Here is a 20,810-nt window from a genome sequence, read left to right as displayed (position 1 = left end):
AACATCTGCATTTTGTCTTTGCTTCTTCAATGAAGAAAAAGAAAAGAGAAAGATGGGTTAGATCTGACGGGCATGGGTTGGGTAAGGTTGCATTAGATCACCTCAGTGTATTGCTTGACCAAGCTGTGTTAGTGATGCACAGACAATGTAGCACAGAATGTTAGTGTATTGCTTTTGTTATATGGCTTAACCAAGCTAAACCATTGCCACAGCTCTGGTTAAATATTGCTCAATAAATCTAGCCAGAGGTGGCAGAGTTCCTTTTCCACGCTATTTACTGAATGAAAATAATTCAATTAAAGCACGTCACTATCACCAAGGCAGAAAATGCTTTGAAAGATCAATTCCTACCAACCATGTCATTACCTTATACTAAGATGCTAGAGAATGGTAGCTAAAATATGCCACCAGAGCAGCAGAAAAAAGTGCAGTTTGTTAATCTTATCTGGAATGTATCTTTATTTACCTTGGGGAAACAGAGAAAAATTGCTTAGTCTTTGCTTAAATAGTAAAATAGCTTGAAAGACTGCCCAGATTACAACATTAAAAAAAGGTCAGGGGCAGGTCACGTGATCCTTTCTGCCTTTACACCTATTCGATAAGGTTATGGATGACCTATTGTTTCAGCTCCCTTTTCCCAGCCTGTTCCCATATTCCTCAATGTTCATCTTATTGTAAAAAAAATATATATCCATCACAGTCAATGTACATTGCCGATGATCTTTGAAAGTGTGCACCTGAAGGACAAATACTCCTTTGCCTTCTACATTTTCTGGTGTTCTTAAAGGTCACGATGCACCTGCATCCTCCATCTATCACCTCTCCTAAACTGCTATTCACCATGGAAAGGCCCTGGTTGCAAAACTGTAGGTCACACTCAACTGCAATATTCCTTTCTGTTCAACATGAATCTTTGATCATTTCCAGCCCAAAAGAGATTCTCAAGTACCAGTAATATTTCTAAATGGATCAATCAGTTAGACTTCAGTTTACTGAGATTATATGTTTGATTAATTCTCAAGATGTGTGCTTTACCTATTCATGTCTTCTCTTCACCAGCCAGGAGTGTCAATGGAACAGTCATACAGCATAGAAACAGGCCCTTTGTTCTCCACGTAAACCAGTGATTCCCAAACTTTTTTTGGGCTGCCGCCCCCTTGGGCCTTCAGCCCATATCCCAAGCATTCCCCCACCACCATACAACAGCACTGGGAGGTGGGGGGGAGGGGTTAGTGGCAGCACTGAGCGGGGTCGGGGGGGTTAGTGGTGGAGCTGAGAGTGGGTGGTGGCAGCGCTGAGAGGGGGGTTTAGTGGCAGCTCTGAGAAGGGGGTTGGTGACAGCGCTGAGATGGGGGTTAGTGGCGGCTCTAAGAAGGGGGTTGGTGGTGGTGCTGAACAGGGGATAGTGATGCCGGTACAACATAGCAGCCACTTAGACCAGTTCTCGCGAGTACAACTTGTTGCCGTTTATTTTGCTCACTACTGCCACCCTGAGTCTGGTCAGAAAATTACTGCTCTGGCTTCATCATTAAATTTTGCAGCTGACTGAATAATAAGGCTGAAAATTTGGACCACTCCCTTTTCTCTCACCGCCTCCTTGGATCTTTCCACCACCTGCAGGGGGGCAGAAGCGCCCACTTTGGCAATCTCTAAAGTAATTCCATTTGTGTGCGCTTGGCTGATTTCCCTCTAACCCTTTCCTCTCCATGTACATAGTGTTACAGTGGCGATCTCGTAACTGGTAAGAATGGGGATATGGGCTTCCATCAGAGGAGGTCCATCACTTCCTTGTTATGAGTGGAGGAGTTGTTTGGTCTTTAATGCAGCATGAGAAAAATAAAATACCATCTGTCTCCATTTCATTCCCCTGGCAAGAATGTTACTGCAATTTCCTTACCCTCAGGTTCAAAGTGAGGGTGCCACAGTTCTCACATCTCATTTCACCTTGGGAAGGAGTTGGATAAGGAGATTGATTGATTCAAAAGTGGGCCTTTCACCATTCCTTTGGTATGAAGCCTTCAAGGGAAGGCTAGGAAGTGATGATTATCATTTCCTCACTTGATTTCTAACCCCTTGATCTCAAAGTAGAACCAGTAAATGTAGGAGAGGAAGTGTGTCGGAGCAAAGGCATGTCATGCATGTCGTCTCTGTGGGCCAGGAAATGTCTTGCTTACAGGATTCACTTCATTGGTACTCATAGGCCATTTTAGCTCAGCCCTCCCTATGAGGTTATGAAGATATCTTCCAAAGCAGGGCATTGCCGTTTGAAGAGTAGTTGATGTGGCACTAACTGCCTAAGCAACACCCTCTCTTTTGGTGCTCTGCCCGTTCCTGTGGTTTCCTGTTTTGAATCTGCTCTTTTTTTGGTCTCCATCATAGTCTTCAGAAGGCTTGACACTTGTTGACAGCAGCTCCCTCATTCAGTTGTCTTCCTCCCAGTATTTGAAACCTTTTGTCCCCTCATTGTATTTGCAGCAGAATAAGGAAATGCAACTCTCAGAATAGTCTCAATGAAGCACCAATTATAAGTTGTGGACTCAATTTATATCAGTGATGGCTCTTGGACTGTGCTTCTTGGAGTTCAGAAGAATGAAGGAGGATTTCATAGAGGCATTTCGAAGGTTGAAAGCCCTGGACAGAGACAATGTGGGAAAATTGTTTCCCATTGTAGAGGAATCAAGGACGAGAGGTCAAAACTTCAGAACTGAAGGGGATCCATTTAAAATAGAGACACTGAGGCATTTCTTCACCCAGAGAGTGGTGAACCCTCTGGAATTTTCTGCCACAGGAAGCTATGGTGGCAGGTCAATGGGTGCATTTGAGACAGAGATTGATAGGTATCCGAATAGTCAGGGCATCAAAGGTTATTGAGAGAAGGCAGGGGGTGAGTGGGAGAATGAATCGGCTCATGATAGAATGGCACAGTGGCCTTGATGGGCTGAATGCCCTACTTCTGCTCCTATATCTTATGGTCTTATGGAATCATCTTGACCTGCTGGATGAGGAGAAATATCTTTTGCATCATTTTATTGTGCTTTGCAATGTGCTGCATGGAAGAGAATGGAAATTAATTCATAATAACCTTTGGTGGAAAATTTGATAAAGAATATGATTTATTAGATGGCTCTATTCAAGATCCAGGACTGGCATGGATGGAGCAAATGGGCTTCAGCATCTTTACATCACAGCTTCTCTTCTGTGCCTTTTTTCAAATCTCTAGAGCAGGGGTGTCAAACTCAAATTCACAAAGGGCCAAAATTAAAAACTTGGACTAAGTCGAGGGCCGAACTAAATATTTATTGAAAATTTTCAACAACATCTGCATGTTTTCTCTTCTTTCAACATATGTAATGTTAAACTTTAGGATATAACTTTAGGAGGATAATGTTACAGGTCAGGAGTTGGTAGCTCAAGTTCACCCTTTGCTTGACCTGAGGGAAACATATTTGGTCCCTGTGGAGATGTAGTCAGCATTCACAGGCTGTGTCCATTTTGGCCTGCATCAGGACTCAGCATTTCCTGCTCACTCCTCAGGCTCTAGGCCTCTATTCACCCTCGATCCACCATCCCTCTACCTGACCAGTCCTTTACCCAACCTCTACTCACCCCTCACTCCACTCGCTCTGCCTTCTACCCACCCCATCCTATACACACCCCTCTACTGCCTCTCCCCTCAACCTGTTCCTCCCTCTACCCGTCTCTCACCCTCTAATCACCCCTCCCCTACTCGCCCTGCCCCTCCCCTTTTACCTTTTCCCTATCCACCCCTCCTTCTACTCATCCCTCCCTCTAACTGCCCCTCACACCACCATAACTTCCCCTGCCCATTACTCCTCACCTACACCCTCTGCCCACCCTTGCTTACCCACCCACTCAGGCCCAGCGCACTGCTGATCAGCCTTTGCGGACAGCCACCATCTCTCTCTTCACGTGCAGGGCCAAACCAGCCGTCCCTGGAGTCCGCGCGGGGGCAAGCGCTGAAGGCCGTGGCGACCGGGAGAAGTGCGCTTGCGCTGTGGAAGTGCTGTCCGGTGTCAGTCGTGCGGGGCTTGCGCTGCCCGGGGGCCATGCGCAGCCTGCCATGCCCGTCGCGCCGACAGGAAACCAATCCGCCGCTCCGCTCGATAGGTGGGAGAAGTGACTGGTTGTGCGGGGAGCCTTCCAACTGGCTTGCCGGCTGATGACATCGACAGACTTCTCGTGTTACAATGGGGAAGGATGTGCAATGAAGGGGGAGGATGGTGGGGGTGACATTACCAAAAAACAGCATCGGCTCTCGCTGCAGGGCGGGCCACCTCTAATACATTTTTGAAATGATCTTGCGGGCCAAATATAATTATTGGCCCGCGGGCCAGAGTTTGACATGTGTGCTCTAGAGGAATTTGATGATGGCCAATGACATGCCTGTGCAATTTTTGCCAGCAATTTGTTGGCAAACAGTTGCATATGGAGGAGGAAGAGGGAGGAAGGAGATAGTCCTGACAACACTTTTTCTCTGTGTCTTTAGAATTGTTAGAACTAATGAAAGGTCACTTCTTATCTTGCACCACTGCAACGTGAATATTTATTTTGTAATCCTCTGATATTTATTATCTCTTTCTATTGTGACTTGTTACATAATTTAATTTTTTTACTATTGTAACAGTGTCTGACTTCAGCAAGTAAGAATACTGGTGCATCTCTGCATTCGACATGTTTATGACAATAAGCTCACATTGACATTATTCATCCCACGGTAATACCATAAATGCAGAGTCAATCTTCACTCACTAATAATCACACATCTTTCTTTCCCTCTTGTTACTAGACACACAGAATATGTCAGAGCAAAATGCAAAGATTAAAGCCAGGGTAGGCTTCCAAAATGTAGATAGGATACCTTTCATATCTCTCCCCCTTAAAATCAACAGTATAACTACAAAGTCAACTATAAATTATATAAAACATCCAGCCATTGAGATGGGTCATGACTCTAGTTTGAATAAAAACAAAGGTCACTCTGATTGAGTTTGTTGTTGAAGAGTCTGATGATGGAGGAGCAGCCACTGTCCCTGAACCTGGTGGTGTGAATTTAGCTTATTCCTCAAACTGTATGAATAAAGCAGATTTGTCTAGAAATTGGATTTGTTGAGGAAAAGATGTTTTTATCATTGTCCCCATGCCAAATCAGGGTTTTCCCAACAAGAACAGAATGTTTTAGAATCACAATTTATTGTCGTGAACATGTCACCAAATGTGTTGTTTTGCAGTAGCATTACAGTTTAAATCTTTTGTGTAGTCTTCCAAAGGCGCTATTTGCCTTGGCGAGTCTGTTGTCTCCAGAATGGAGGACCATCGCCTTCCCAAGATCGTATTATATGGCGAGCTCTCCACTGGCCACCGTGACAGAGGTGCACCAAAGAAAAGGTACAAGGACTGCCTAAAGAAATCTCTTGGTGCCTGCCACATTGACCACCGCCAGTGGGCTGATAACGCCTCAAACCGTGCATCTTGGCGCCTCACAGTTTGGCGGGCAGCAGCCTCCTTTGAAGAAGACCGCAGAGCCCACCTCACTGACAAAAGGCAAAGGAGGAAAAACCCAACACCCAACCCCAACCAACCAATTTTCCCTTGCAACCGCTGCAATCGTGTCTGCCTGTCCCGCATCGGACTGGTCAGCCACAAACGAGCCTGCAGCTGACGTGGACTTTTTTACCCCCTCCATAAATCTTCGTCCGCGAAGCCAAGCCAAAGAAAAAAAAAAACAGTTTAAATATTGTAAAACTTACTTTAAAAATAAATAAATTTGTGTACAAAAAGAGAAAGTGAGGTCATGTCTGTGGTTCAGAAATCTGATGACAGAGGGGAAGAAGCTGCTCATCTTCAGACTCCTGCACCTCCTTCCTGATGATACCAGTGAGAAGAGGGCATCGCCTGGTGGTGAGGGTCCTTGAAGATTGAGACTACTTTCTTAAGTCACTGCCTTGTGTAGATGTCCTCGATGGAGTGAAGACTAATGCCCATGATAGTGCTGGTCAAGTTCTCAACTCTGTAGTCTTTTAACCTGTCCAATTTTAATATTTAAGAAGAATTTGGATGGGATGGGCATGCAGGGCTATGGACTTAGTGAAGCTAGGCAGAAAAATTGTTCACCACAGACTAGAAGGGCCAAAGAGCATGTTTCTGTGCTCTTATGTTCTATGGTTTTATGTGCAGTGTTAGGAACTAGCAAGCCTTTAACTAACTCTACCATAGGAACAGCAATGGAAAAGTCACCAGACAATGATAAATTAAAAAAAGACTTTGAATTACCAGTAACTTTATTCCTCACATAACATCTCCCAATAACTCTAAACTTTTTTTTTTTTTTTTTTTTTAAATTTTTTTATTTTTCACACCATAAATCACATTAGCCATGATATACACTATTTCTTTTCACACATATACAGTGACTTTTTCTCCCAATAACTCTAAACTTAATGCTAAATCAACTTCCACTATGTGAAAATGTAAAATGTGTGTGAGTGTATGTGGGGTGGGGGGGTTAAGTCCAGACCATTACAAGAGCTTGCTTCTTGAAATGTCAATTTTAAAGTCCCGTTTCAAATCTCTTGTCGAACACCAGGATCTTTTCTTTAATGTTCCAGAAGTTTTTAATAGAGCAAATATGATGCATCTTCTTTCTTCCAAACTCACACGTCTTTTGATGAGTCGGCTTTTAGTTAGAATTCTTCTCGCTGGAGTATTCACATTGTTTTCCCCTAGTATTTTAGGGCTATAGAAAATTGATTTTCTTGATGCTAGAACCGCAGCCCTGCCTTCTCGGATATTGCTGCTTCCACCCTGCCCTTCACAAATGTCAGGTTTTATTCAAATCCCTTGCTCCGTGTGCTCTCCCCAAAGCATTGTCCTCCAGCCTTCTTTATCCTGCCTCTCTTCCCATGTGACCTGACATCACTCAGCTTCAATCTGTTTTGCAAAATCTCTCTTGTTCCAACATTTGATTTTGCAAAGTCTGGCACTTGTCACTCAAATGGATCTGGGGTTTGCAGCAATGCCAACACAAGGTTGAATGCATTCAATACTCTTCCCTTAAAGCACACATTGTCCTGACATCCATTGTGATCCATTTTAATTCCTTCATTGGCTTGTCTGCTGTACTCGGCGTTTCCAAACTAACATCTTCACAAGATAAGACAAGGGAACATCCCATTGATTATGCTCTTGTCCTTGTTCTCTTAGTGTCATAGTCTATATCCAATGTGCTGTGGTGTGTACACCCCTGTAATCAAGCCCACTAACATAAGGTATATAATTTTACGTTACTTCAAATATTATCAACACATGCATTACATTTGGCACCTGTATACCAGACAGTGATGCAACCAGTCAGAATACTCTCCATCGTACACCTGCAGAAATTTGCAAACAATGACTCACATCCTGTAGGGTGCTGACAAGATTGGAATAATGAAATTGCCTCACTTCCTCCTGGTTTCTCTCACACTTAGAAGTGGCAGAAAGTGACGTCTATATCCTGAGCTCGCTGTAGCTGCATTCTCTCCCACTGGGAAGTGGTTCAGATCAGTTGTAGCCCAGTCTCAACCCAGGCCCAAGTCACAGTGAGCAGGGTAACAGGCTGCAAAACTGAGATGCACGATGCAGGGATGGCGGGATCTGAGTTCATTGTAGGTGAAAGATCAGCAAATCAAAATGAGTGTGGGAGAGTCCATTCTTAGAAAAGCAATGTCCCTTTCATTCACCTGACGTCCAGTGGTTTGTTCCTTGTTTTATCCTGTGAAAATTAAAGTTCATAGAGCATGTCCAGATGATCCAACTTCTGTCACAATGGAATTAACCCCAAAAAATGATGAATTTATTCATCGTGTAAACAACAGAAAACATGGAAACCTGCAGCAGGGTGAATCATATTGGGAAATTCCTGGTCCAACTGGAATCAGACATGCACTTCAAAACATGCTCACTTTGCCCTCAAAGGGTGGCACGGTAGCGTAGCGTCAGTGTAACACTATTAAAGGCTCGAGTCCTGCGTTGTCTGTAAGGAGCTTGTATGTTCTCCCTGGGGGCTCTGCTTTCCTTTTCACCCTCTAAAACGTACAGGGATGGGATGCTGATTGGGTGTAATTGGGCAGTCTGGGCATCATGGACCTGAAGGGCTGTCAACTGTGCTGTATCGTTAAAATTAAAATATTAAACAAAATCTGCCATCAGTGTGTTAAATTTCAAGACAATTACCTCGTCAATTACTTTGATATCGCTCATGGCAGCTTGCAGTGTATAAATTTGCTGCAACGTTCCCCACATTCCAAAGGGACAAGATTTAATAATTAGTTGTGAAGAAACTCCAGAGGCCCTATAGAAATGGAAATACACTCTTTCAATGGTATTTACATAACAAAGGCACTGTGAACTGTTTCAGTGGGCTCAGGCACAATTCAATGTCTGGTCCTTGTTGCAGACTTCAAAATGCTAGATAGTGGGTTTGGACTCGAAATGTTGACTGACCATTTCTGCCCATGGATACTGTCTGACCTGCTGAGCTCTTCCAGAAATTCTTTGTCTGCTCGAAAGAGACTCCACCTACTTCTTTCTCATTGGTAGAGGTTAACAATCTGTCGGGTTTGTGAAAATGCACTTTCCAGAACCCAAACTATGTGACTATCTTAATAATGAAAGAAATGTACAGCTGACTGTGTGCATTCTCAGTTTGTACAAAAGGTTTGTGCCCTCACAAGAATTTTCTTTGCATGGAGTAAGTGATAAAGCTCATGGAGGATGTTTGACTTTAAGTCTTATGCAGTGAATCTGTTGCTTATTCACTCTATGTAACCCACAAAATAAAGGAAATGATTGTTTAGTTTGCATGAAACAACAAAATGGAGTTTGGTCCCATTTCCTTATTTGAGGTTTGCTGTTTTAAAGCCAAATGCTGCAATCAAGTGTTATTTGAGTTCTAGTTAATCTTAAATCAACTATGGCATATTTCCAGGATTACCATCTAAATTTGAATTAAATTTCTCAACACTCAGAGGATGTTCCAATTCTATATATTTGTACAGTAATTTGAAAACTAGCTGGAGCTTTATTGAAACAGTGTTTTAGTGCAACTTTGAAATAACTTGTGGAAAGAGTACAGAATTCTACTGCTGAATTCTTTGTCTGCTTGAGGGAGAAATACTCAGAAATTATATACAAATTAAGGCTTCATCGAACCTAATTTAAGAATTACTGTATTGCAACAGCAACTACATGTTGACTTGAAGGCAACCTGGGATGTTTCTAAGTTTGCAAAAAGCATATCTTTTTTATCCGGATGAATGGCCACATTATTGCTCCAGTAAACCAAAAAAAATCAGCAGGGAAGAGAAATATAAAAATGACTAACGTCTCAGAAGAAAATGGCCTGTAGTCTCGTGACCTGCTACAATAGCAGTCTGAACCCTGGAGCAATCATCAATCAGAGTCCGAGGTAAGCTTTGATGTTCCCTCAGGGTTGCATGTCAGCATGACATGTTATGCTCAACCATCAACAGAGATTTATTTCATTGCATGGTAAACTTTGGTGCAGTAAGATTCAACAGGGCATGGGAAAGGCTCAATTCCCATTCTGGTTGGCCAAAACTGCTGCTTTCAGTCAAAGAGACCCTGAGCAGTGACAATGCTTTGAACACATTCTGCCCAACTCGCACCAAGGTTCCTCGTTGGGGTAGGGACAGAACAGTTGACCCTCATATTTCAGTTTGCTTGCACTGGCATCTAAAGGGAAACACTTATTTCCTCAGTAGAATGGAATTGCAAACAATTGCCTTTTCTGAAGTCACAAAATGCAGAAGCTAACAGAGATCACTGAAGAGAGGAACGGGACCCAGAGGGTCAAACAGCATCAGAGGAAGAAAAGAATGGCTGGTGTTTTGAGCCAAACCCATTTGAAAGGGTTTCATTCTTTCTCCCCCACAGATGCAGCTGAGACTGCTGAGATCCTCCGGAAAATTGTTTCTCCTCAGCTTCTAGCATCTGCAGGCTCCTGCGTGACTCTGGGGATTGGTTCTTAGTCCTAAAACAATAGAAGGAGAATAAGAACCAGCCTAACCCCAATAGATTATATAAACACTGATGGATATTTTTCCTCCAAATTGCACCATACAGCCTTTGAATCACAAAAAATGGGTTTGCAACATTGTGCAAAATTCTTCATTCAAAGAAAACACAGATAAAGGTATATTTAGAAGTAAATAATTGTACTTCTTCGAGATAAGATATTAGACTTCTTCCCACTCCTCAAATGTTTCACTCCCTTCTCTAGAATCTGCGGACAGTTTTTGGACCAGATCATCAATGCCCACTATTGTCCAGCACTACATGGCATATGCTAAATGTTGCACATTTAATTCAAGCAGAGCCATTGTCAATACCATGAGTGGGATTCAGCTACTGACTCCTTCAGGTTTTGTCTGGCTGGTGAGCAGCTATTTTAAGGAATGATATATTTCTTGTGGGTGAGTGCCAATTCAGGATGTGTCACTCTATTTCTGTTAATCTTACTACTGAGTGTCACATCTGGGCCTTCCATCACTTTCTACTAGGACTCATACTGTTCTTCAGCCAGCCTACATTGTGCTCCCCCCCCCCCACCATTTGTTATCAAGTTTTCTGCAAAAAGACCTTGTGACGTGTTATTTCTGGTGGCATTTTTCACCCTCTGCCACACACCCAGACTGCTTGAGAGTCGATGAGTGCCATTGCCTTGTTGAGAGGAACAAGTTTACTGTTGTGTTTTGCTCTCTCAAATAAACAAGCCAAACTCTATTATGATAATATAATAGCGTGAAGTGCACAAAACAGAGTTATATATTTGTCAAAACCCCTCATCAGAATGCTCTGACCTGCTGAGTGTTTCCATTATTTTCCTCTTTTAGATAAGATAATAAGAATATAAGAAATAGGAGCAGAAGTCCACCATCTGGCCTATTGAGCCTGCTCCGCCATTCAATGAGATCACGGCTGATCTGAGGATAGGCTCATCTCCACCTACCTGCCTTTTCCACATATCCCTTAATTCCCTTACAATGTAGGAATCTATCCAACTTTGTCTTAAATATACTTACAGTTTCCTTCCATTGTGTCAATGGACAACGAATTCCATAGATTCACCACCCTCTTGGAAAAACAAGAGGACCCATATGGATTCTCTTAGCAATTCCCTCAACCTTCTGCCTCCACTCCTTTTTCTATTCCTCAAATCTACAAGGGGTTCTGGACATTAGCTAAACGAGATGGAGTTTCAAAGTGCCAAAAGGAGACAAGCCTTCTGAGTAGATAGTAGACAATAAGTGGGTACAAAAATCCTTTGCTCTAATTTGTTCAAGATCTGTATTATCTGAGGGTGTTTAGGTTCACATCTTTATTGTCCTTTACACTCAGAAGCAGACAGTTCAATGAAGAGTATAAATTAAAAGCTGTTTCACCCCATTGATATATTGGCTGGGATTCCTAGAATAATTTCAGAAGTTTTTAATGTCTTTCATAATGAAACATTCCAATGCAAATTTAAGATGCACATACACTCACGCCAGTTTGGCTCCATTCCATTTTAAAAGTTGGCCAAATGCAATGTAAAAAAATGCATTTAAGTGCCATGATAAATTATGCAGGTCAATTACTTCCATCAAGTTCTGATGGAGCAAAGAGCATTTTAAAATCTCTTCCCCGGAGCTCAATTTTATTTTGTTCCAAATGGCAAAGAACAAAGAAAATAGCCATTAAACTTGCACAACTGCAGAAAATACACCTTTTCCACAGAGAATTGGAACACGTAATAGGGGCCACACCAATACTGAACAAACTCATTTATAGGCCAGCAATATTCAAGAATCACTTAAAAAAGACATTGTCATCAGAAAGTACTTGTGAGAACGTTTTTATTTTGGGGAGGTGAGAGCAGCCTGAATTAATTTTGATTTGAGCGGTTATAATGACACATTCACAGCATTAAAGGGAGAGACGGGTACCTTCTACACTGTAGGGTTTTGGTGCACAGCTAAGCAAGAATTGTTGGATTTTTTTCCAAGTTACATGCTTCTTTAAATGCTAATAAAGTCCAAATAGAGTGAAGTGTGGGTAATGTTTGGAACATGAGGGGGGATTTTTAATTTGGCAAAATCAGAGTTAATAAAGTCAGTTTTACCCTGAACCACTCTCTCTAGTCAAGGTCCTTTGTTACTTAACTCAGATTTTTGCTGATGAGTCACGTTGGCAACAGAAGGCTTAATTTCATTTCTTCATTTTAGCTGATTGGCTATACTTTAGCCAAAGCAGAACTTAACCGTTAATAGGCTGGAGCTCTTTCAATTTGAAAAGGAAAATCTGTTATATTTGTGGTGAGGATTATGGTACAAACTCTGTAGAGGGTTGAAAGTGAAGATCTGGTCACCAGAGTGAATGAGGAAATGGGCTTGGAGCCTATTAAAACCTGTGCTTAAACCTCCCATACATTGGAAATACATGGACAATGAATTTTACTGAATAAAAGCCCTGCATTTTTTGATTTGTGCTTTGACATCATCTGGAGTCAAAAGATTTCCTTGTTCTTGTCAAGAATAATGACCGTATTTCTCTGTTAGGTGGTTTCCCCAAGAGCTCCATCTATAAGGTTCTCAGAAAATGGGAGGAAGAACAAAAATTGGAGAGGAAGAAAGAAAATGAAAGCCTACTCATTTAGTCTCTGACATATCTGCACAAAGACTTTGGGAGATGTTGGAGAAAGCAACATGTATTAGTGGAGTATGGTGGAAACATGGGCCAGCGGTCATGTGATTGGAAGCAAGTTCCTCGAGGAAAGGAGAAGATGTGTGCTTCTGTGAAGGACTGAGCACCTCCTGCCTTCAAGCACCCCTTGCATAAGGTGAAACTGTCCTTGCATCTGGGGCTGCGTGATGTCACATTTCTGAATCTTCATCCCAACAGGAAGTGGGGCGGGGGGGGGGGGGTGTGGTGAAGAGAGTGGTTTACACATATTTCTCTATGCATTTGGATAGCAGTCGAGAAGTGCAACTCGAACAATAGTTCTGGACATCTTATCACGTCTGAAGCAGTTGTGCATAAATTAAAAAGTAGACCATTGCACTCAGTGTAAATTTCAAGAAAATTATTCACCAGTGTTTTGCTTATTAATACAATCCTCAACCTTGCAATTAGTTCTTAGCCACTGAGGTGAAGGAGTTATATGTAATTACTGTAAAAGTGGAGTTAGGCAGCAGAAAAATGTGGGATTGATACTTTAAGTAAACAATAATCCCTTCCTTAATCCCCTTTAATAGCATCTGAAATGGGAGCTATAACACAGTCACTCTAACCCACAAGTACCTTTAATGTGCTCTCATTGAGGGAATTAATCTTCCATCATACTGCAATCGGAAAAGTATTGGCAATTAGTGCAGCATTAACACTGAGGGAATGGACATTTCTGTTCTCAAATGCATCGACTAATCCATTTGATTCAATCAGAAAAAGGCAACTAAACATGATTCTCAAAATGGTTAATTAATGTTTAATGAATTTTACCATTGTGAATTTAGTCGATTATGATAGATTAAGCAGCCTGGCTCATTGAAGGAAAATGTGCCACTGCACAAGTCATTAAGAGTCAACATTCTTCCATCTGACTTCAGATGTGCTTGAAATCCAATACAAAAAAAAGAGGAAGAAACTCCATCACATCAATCTCAATACTTCAACTAAATTCAAATAGGATGCATACTGATGTTTCAGAATTCCTAAGGAATTGGAGGAAATAGTCACTAATATCAAATTAAATCACAGAATGGCACTGCTAGCAGAGATCTAATAATGCTGATTCTTTTCTGACCTCTGGGGCTGTATATGTATGTGGAGTTATCATGTTCTCCCTGTGACTGCACGAGTTACCTTTGGTTTCCTCACACAAGGGAAAGATACGTAGTCAGTGGGCTGATATCGCCTCAAACCGTGCATCTTGGCACCTCACAGTTCGGCGGGCAGCAACCTCCTTTGAAGAAGACCGCAGAGCCCACCTCACTGACAAAAGACAAAGGAGGAAAAACCCAACACCTAACCCCAACCCACCAATTTTCCCTTGCAACCACTGCAACCGTGTCTGCCTGTCCCGCATCGGACTTGTCAGTCACAAACGAGCCTGCAGCTGACGTGGACATTACCCCTCCATAAATCTTCGTCCGCGAAGCCAAGCCAAAGAAAAAGAAAAGAGAAAGAAAAAACATAAACACACACACACACACACACACACACAAGCACACAAATAGACCATTCACACTCTGACTGCATGTGTATATACACACACACGCATGCACATGCGCCCACGTATGCATTGCACCATCCATTCTGTGACCCTGTGTGAAACACATTTTACGTGTTTTTATATCTATTCCTTCATCTCCACGTGAGTCATGAGTAACAAAATATCTTGGTCCATTTCTTCAACAGGCAATTTGCATGTGAATCAGGAAAATATTTAATAAGCTGACACAGTATTATTTTCAAAATCTGCAAAAATGTTTTGAAAACGGATCCAAAGAACTTTCAATGATGCAGCTATAAACCTATTTCCATTGAAAGTGTGGGCACTCCCAAAGACAATAAAAATACTTTTAAAAATATATTTTCTTCATCAATATTCAAACCAATGTCTGAGCATCATGAGGCTGTGTTTACTATGTAATTCTTCCACACCTGTCTGTAATTAGTTGCATCACCAAAGTGGTCATAGAGAAGTTCAAGGTACAGTATGATTCATTGCAAATATAAACCATGGTGTGACCTTTGTCCCCTCATCACCCCAAGAGGCATCTTGAACTACTACAAAGTATGTAAGGAGGAAGTCTGGGTAAGATCTTTCCTGATATTGTAAGCAGAACTAAAGCAAAGAAAATAAGTAAATTGCAGGCATTGTATCAGGAGGGAAGTTGTGGTGTCACGTAGCTCCTCTTTTTCTGTTGTATATAATACATAATCAAGCAAATTGGGATACATACCAGGTTCTCGAGTACTTTAATAACCTGATTGCATGTTTTCAAGCATTACATCAGGATCCATCAGGGCCAATGGGACAAGACTGACATCACCTTCAATAGCTCATGTAGAATAATAGCAGCAGTGGTAAATGGCCTGTGAGAGTAGGGACCTCTGGTGAGCTCAAGTGTTGCAAGGCAGTCCTCTTGTGGCAAAACAATCACATAACAGAGAGAATGGCAAATCAGCCTGCAAGGGTCGGGGTGTGTGTGTGTGTGTGTGTGTGTGTGTGTGTGTGTGTGTGTGTGTGTGTGTGTGTGTGTGTGTGTGTGTGTGTGTGTGTGTGTGTGTGTGTGTGTGTGTGTGTGTGAGAGAGAGAGAATAGTCCCCCTCATAAGTAGGCTCTGGGAACACCAAAAGAGGCTTTTCATCACTCATTCATATGAACCCTCTCTTTACCTTTGTTCCCCTTCTTTCCCAAGGCCTCTTACATTCAGAATCAGAGTTGGGATTTATTGTCACGAACAAGTCATGAAATTCAGTGTTTTGCGGCACTCTAACGAGAAACTCTGGCTTGTGGGACTGAAGCGTGTTCTACAATGCAGCAGCAGGTCATAAACAATGTACAGGTAATAAACATTTGCTGCCTTTTGAAAATCTTGTTTCTTAATATTCATCATCAGGACATCATCATTATAGGGAAGACTCAACTGCCTTTGAGAAAGTGATGGTGAGCTGCCTTCTTGAAAGACGACAATCTGAGCAGTGAAGATACTCCAATAACACTATTGTATGGAGAGCTCCAAATTTGATGATGGCTTTGAGGTTGATACACATATCACCACAGAGGTGGATGTCCAAATCAGGCCAGTTTATAACTTGAGTAGAAACTTGAAGATGATTACCTTCCCACAAGTCTGTTGCCTTTCTGGCAAATGAATGCTGTGTATTTGGGATTCCACATTGTGCAGTGATGGAGCTGTGTCAATGAGCTGGAGTGGTGTGACCTGGATGATGTTGATCAACTTGATTCTAGGAGATGTACTACAGAGGGGAGGAAAGATTTGTGTCATCACCAAGTCATTCAACACCAAATATTCAGCCTTGTTCTTATGAGCAAGATATTTACTAAAGTCCAACCTTTATCCAGCTCAATGGTGATCCCCAGAATATAGAAGATGAGGGACACAGCAATGGAAACATGGTTGAATGTGAAAGAGAGATAGTTGGACTCTCTTGTTGGTGATGATATTCACCAGGCATTTATGTGGGAAAAACGTTCCTTGTCATTTCCCAACCATGCCTGATCTTTTCTTTAAATTTAGACATGCAGAACCGTCACAGTCCATTTTGTCCATGATCCTGTGCCACCCAATTGCACTCAATACAGTAGAACCCCCTGTACATTTCAAACAGTGGGAGGAAACGAGAGCCCCTGGAGGAAACCCACACAGATACAGGGAGAATGTATAAACTCCTTACAGATAGCATGGGATTCAAACCGTGGTCCTGTTTGCTGCCACTGCAACAGTGTCGTGCTAACTGCTATGCCAACCATGCTGCCCCAAGTTGTTGAGGTCTTTCTGCATCCAGGCATGTACAGACTGCCTCAAGAATGGACTTGAATCTTGCTAACTACATTGGAATGGAGGGGGAAAGGCATTGATGAAGCAGCTTCTGATGGTAGAGTGATCAACATTCTCCTGAGATACTTGAATACTTGGTACCTCCTTCAGACATTGAGGGGCAAGGACCCAGTGGATACTGTGGGCTGGTACCCTGAGCAGACTGTCCAGAACTTACTAACATGCACCAGGACCTAACTTGGTGGTGGTGAGAGAAAACCTCTCTGTCAGGTTTTTCCTCTATGACCAGTATGACAGAGTATATAGAGGTGTTTGGGAGATAAATTGGGAGATTTGTTAGAGCAGGTCACACACATTAGGGTTAGGGTTACACACAGAATTGTTGCAGGAGTTTTGCAGAGTGCTCACAGACTCAGGGTGGAGTGCTATTTGCAAAAAAGCAACAATGCAGCAACATACAGCAGCAGCTTTGTCGGGAAAACAGGTTGCTGTCTGGAAGATCATGTGATCTTTGCAGGCAGGGGCAGAACAGCTTTGCTCTCAGAGTGGGAGGGAGTGAGAGAGAGGAGAGATAGAGACTTTGGTTCCAGAGGGACACGCTGGCAAGCTTTGGAAGACTGCCTGGTCAAAGGAGAGGACTGGCTGTCTGGTGTTTCCCTTGGAAGAGGAGAAACAGAAAGGAACTCTGTGGTGACCTGAAAGAAAGAGGTTATCACCTTGAGAACCCTGAAAGGGGGCAAGTTTCGTCAGCAAGACACTGGAGTGGCTGTCTTTCAATGAGAAAACTCTCTCTCTGAAAACCAACAAGAACCCTCCTGAATGGTAACCATTTACCTGTTAAGCACCAAAGACTGGTGAATTTTATTAATGCTAACTTCTGTGCACAGTACAAGAATTGCCTGCAACCAGTGAGATTGAACTGTGAACCAAATAACTTTTCTAAACTTATATACACATTACACACACGTGCACTTAGAATTGGGGGAGGGGGGGTTAAGTAGGTTAAGTAAGACAATAGAGATAAGTTTGAATCTGTTTTCATGTTCAAAGATAATTAAAATCAACTTTTTTTTAAAAAATAACCCTTTGTCGTGGTGCTTATCTATTGCTGCTGGGTTTTGGGGTCCTCTGGATTCAAAACCAGAATATCAACCACAATTTAAGTTGCTCCTGAGACCACTGAAATAGGGAGGAAACAGTCAGTCACCTCTTTGCTGACTGCAAATTTGCAAAGTGTGTATGGAAAAGAGTCCTTGTCAAGGTTCATTCTCAGCAGCAATGTTACAGAGAATTCACTGGTTTACAAGCTCTTCCTAGAGATGCGCACAGGGAGAGACATCCAGAGATATTGGAAGATCATCAGCGAGGTGAAAAATGCCCTTTGGTCTGCCTGAACACTGAGATGTTGGTGAAGGAATGCTGCTGCCTGGCATATTCCACACTGCAGGAGTATGTGCTGAAGGATACACTTAGGGTTGGTGCAACATAAGAGCTCGGTGGGGAAGGATTACGGTCTAGGATCCTTCTGCTCCTAGACATTGATGGGCTGAGGTCAGGGGGAAAGTCGCTCAAACAATTGAAGGTGGTGTCAACCCAGGAAGCCACTTTAGTGGCAATGGCGCAAAACAACATAATGATTAGCTAGCACCACAATGTACAGAAATGGAATTTATTGACTAAATTGCAATATGACACTAACAACATTAAAAAAAACTTTGTACTTTTTTTTCCAATTGTATGTTTTTTTCATAGTGAATCTTTGGGAAAGAAAAATCTCCCTGTGGTTTAGAGCGCCCCCCTCTGTCTTTGAGAGGCACTGACCAATCTGGCTAAAACAGAAATGCTGGAGGAACTCAGCAGGTCTCGCTGCATCCATTGGAGGTACCTGAAGGCCTGAGCCCTTCAAGTTATGATAAAGAGCAGGCAGGCATCAGAGTAAAAGAAATGGCAGGGGGAGGATTACAGACCACAGACAAAAAGTGATAATTGGATACGAAAAAGAGAACAGGAGAAAGAAAAGGTGAGAATTAATGGGGAATGAGGTTGGCTCTGTGAATGCTAGGTTAAAGGAGAAAGATGTCAAAGGGTAAAGAGAGAATCAGAGCTACTATAAAGGAGAAAGAAACTGGATGTCAATTTTATTGCAATCTGGCTGGGGGGTGCCCAGACAGAATATGTGGTGGTGTTCCTCCAATTTGAAGTTGGTCTCAGTCTGGCAATGCATTAGACCAGGGACAGACATGTTAGCAATGGAATGGGGCAGGGAATTTGTATGGGGCTGGGAATTGAAATGGGGCAGGGAATTCAAATGGGGCAGGGAATTCAAATGGGGCAGGGAATTCAAATGGGGCAGGCCACTGTGAGATCCACGCTATTGCGGCGGACAGAGCTGAGGTACACCTCATTTCAATTCCCCTATTGAGCACCTCGGCTCTGTCTGCGCACTAGTGATGATCTCCCTGTGGCCATCCATTTCAATTTCCCGTGCTATTCACTTGCTGACATGCACTTCCAGACTGAGACCACTGACCAATGGTAGGTACAACACCTTATATTGTGTCTGGGCACTGTCCAACCAGATGGCATTAACATCAACTTCATTTTCCATTAGTTCCCCTCCCTCCCCCATCTCTCCCTATATCTCCTATCCTGCAGCTCTGTCTTGGTCTCTGTCTCTCTCTCTCTTCCTTTTACCCCAGCTGTGCATCCACAAAGCCAACCATCCCCCCCCCCCATCAATTTTCACCTTTCCTCTTCTCCATCTCCACTTATCACATCTTGTCTGATGGTCTTTACTCTTCCCCCTGCCATTTTTTTTCATCAGCTTTTGCTCATACCTTGAAGCAGGGCTCAGGCCCAAAGCATCAGTTATGTCTTTACCTCTTGTGAGTGCTGTGAGACTGGCTGGGTTCCTCCAGCATTTCTGTGTTTTTGCTACAATCACAGCATCTGGAGACTTTCCTATTTCATTCCACTGAACAATCTGGGTTCAGTTCAGCAGATTCAAGATTCGACTTGTTGTTATCTGCACAAAATAGATCAGAAACTTTCTTGCTTTGTTAGCCTGTATTTCAGCAACACCCAGTCAATGCATGACGTCCCTTCAGAGAACATCGTGTCCACCACCTCCTCTGCTGCCGCTGCTCCTTGTACCCCTTTAGCCTCTGTGGTCATACAGCCTACTATCAGTTCCTGTGGTGAACCCAAATTCATTACCCCTGCCCCCATCCCCTGGTTCTTCTTCATCCTCAGAGCGATGAGGAAACTGTCAGCTCCTGAGGCCCTTTGGGAGCCCTTGTCACCACTGGTAGGAACCCTCACTATTCCCAGTCCCAAAACCAGCTTCACAGAAGCTGGTCATCAGCAGCTTGGGACCCTGCGTGAGGCCTCTGGTTACTGAGCTCCGAGCTGGATCCTGGCCCGCTGCTGTGCAAGGAATTTCTTGGCAGTGGAATGTTCTCCCACGCTGGTGCCCCATCCAAATCTGCTGCTCCATCTGGGATGCTAAATGTGGGCATCCCAATCTTTGATCCAGACCTGCAAGGATCGGTTGTCAAATCACTGCCTCTGGAGGGGGCTTTTAAATCACAAAATAAATGAAGAACACACCTCGTTGTACTCCTTCCTCTCTGTAACTCAGCCACAGCTGCTTTCTGGAGCCTTAAACTTCAGTTTACAGTGGGAGGATCTGAACTATGTGTTGCCCAATGTTGTTATGTGCACATGAAAAATCACAGATGTTAAAATCTGATTGTGAGTAGAAGCGCTCGGTCCAATGTTGAGACTGGTCTGATTTCATCCAGTAACAGTCACTAGTATGATTTATTCCAGATAAAACTGAATTATATTTTCTAACAATATATCATGGTATCTTGCGGCCCATGAAACTCATGCAGCCCAATTACACCCAATTAACCTACCAACACCTGTACATTTTAGGGGTGGGAGGAAATAAGAGCACCTGGAAAAAATCCACAGAGGTCACAGACAGATTATATAAACTCCTTACAGTTAGCACCTGATTCGAACTTGGGTTGCAGCAATAATTTAGACATTCAGCACGGTAACAGGCCATTTTGGCCCATGAGTCCGTGCCACCCAATTTAACCCCTATTAACCTACACCCCAGTACATTTTGAATGATGGGAGGAAACCTGAGCCTCTGGGAAAAATCATACACAGACACGGGGAGAACGTACAAACTCTTTACCGACAGCGCAG

The 20,810-nt window shown here is 42.9% G+C and overlaps 1 long non-coding RNA gene across 1 annotated transcript in view; it reads right to left on the bottom strand.

Moving 5' to 3' along the window:
• Nucleotides 1-15,026: 15,026 nt before the first annotated feature.
• LOC138738859 (uncharacterized) overlaps nucleotides 15,027-20,810 on the bottom strand; it is an 11,219-nt gene continuing 5,435 nt past the window's right edge. Inside the window, exon 2 of the long non-coding RNA XR_011341821.1 lies at nucleotides 15,027-16,047. This is a non-coding gene — a long non-coding RNA (uncharacterized lncRNA). The remainder of the gene's footprint in view (nucleotides 16,048-20,810) is intronic.

Source organism: Narcine bancroftii, chromosome 7, assembly GCF_036971445.1.
Source record: "Narcine bancroftii isolate sNarBan1 chromosome 7, sNarBan1.hap1, whole genome shotgun sequence".
NCBI classification, from domain to species: domain Eukaryota; kingdom Metazoa; phylum Chordata; class Chondrichthyes; order Torpediniformes; family Narcinidae; genus Narcine; species Narcine bancroftii.
The sequence above is the reverse complement of the archived record's forward strand: the minus strand, read 5'-3'. Positions and strand labels throughout refer to the sequence as shown.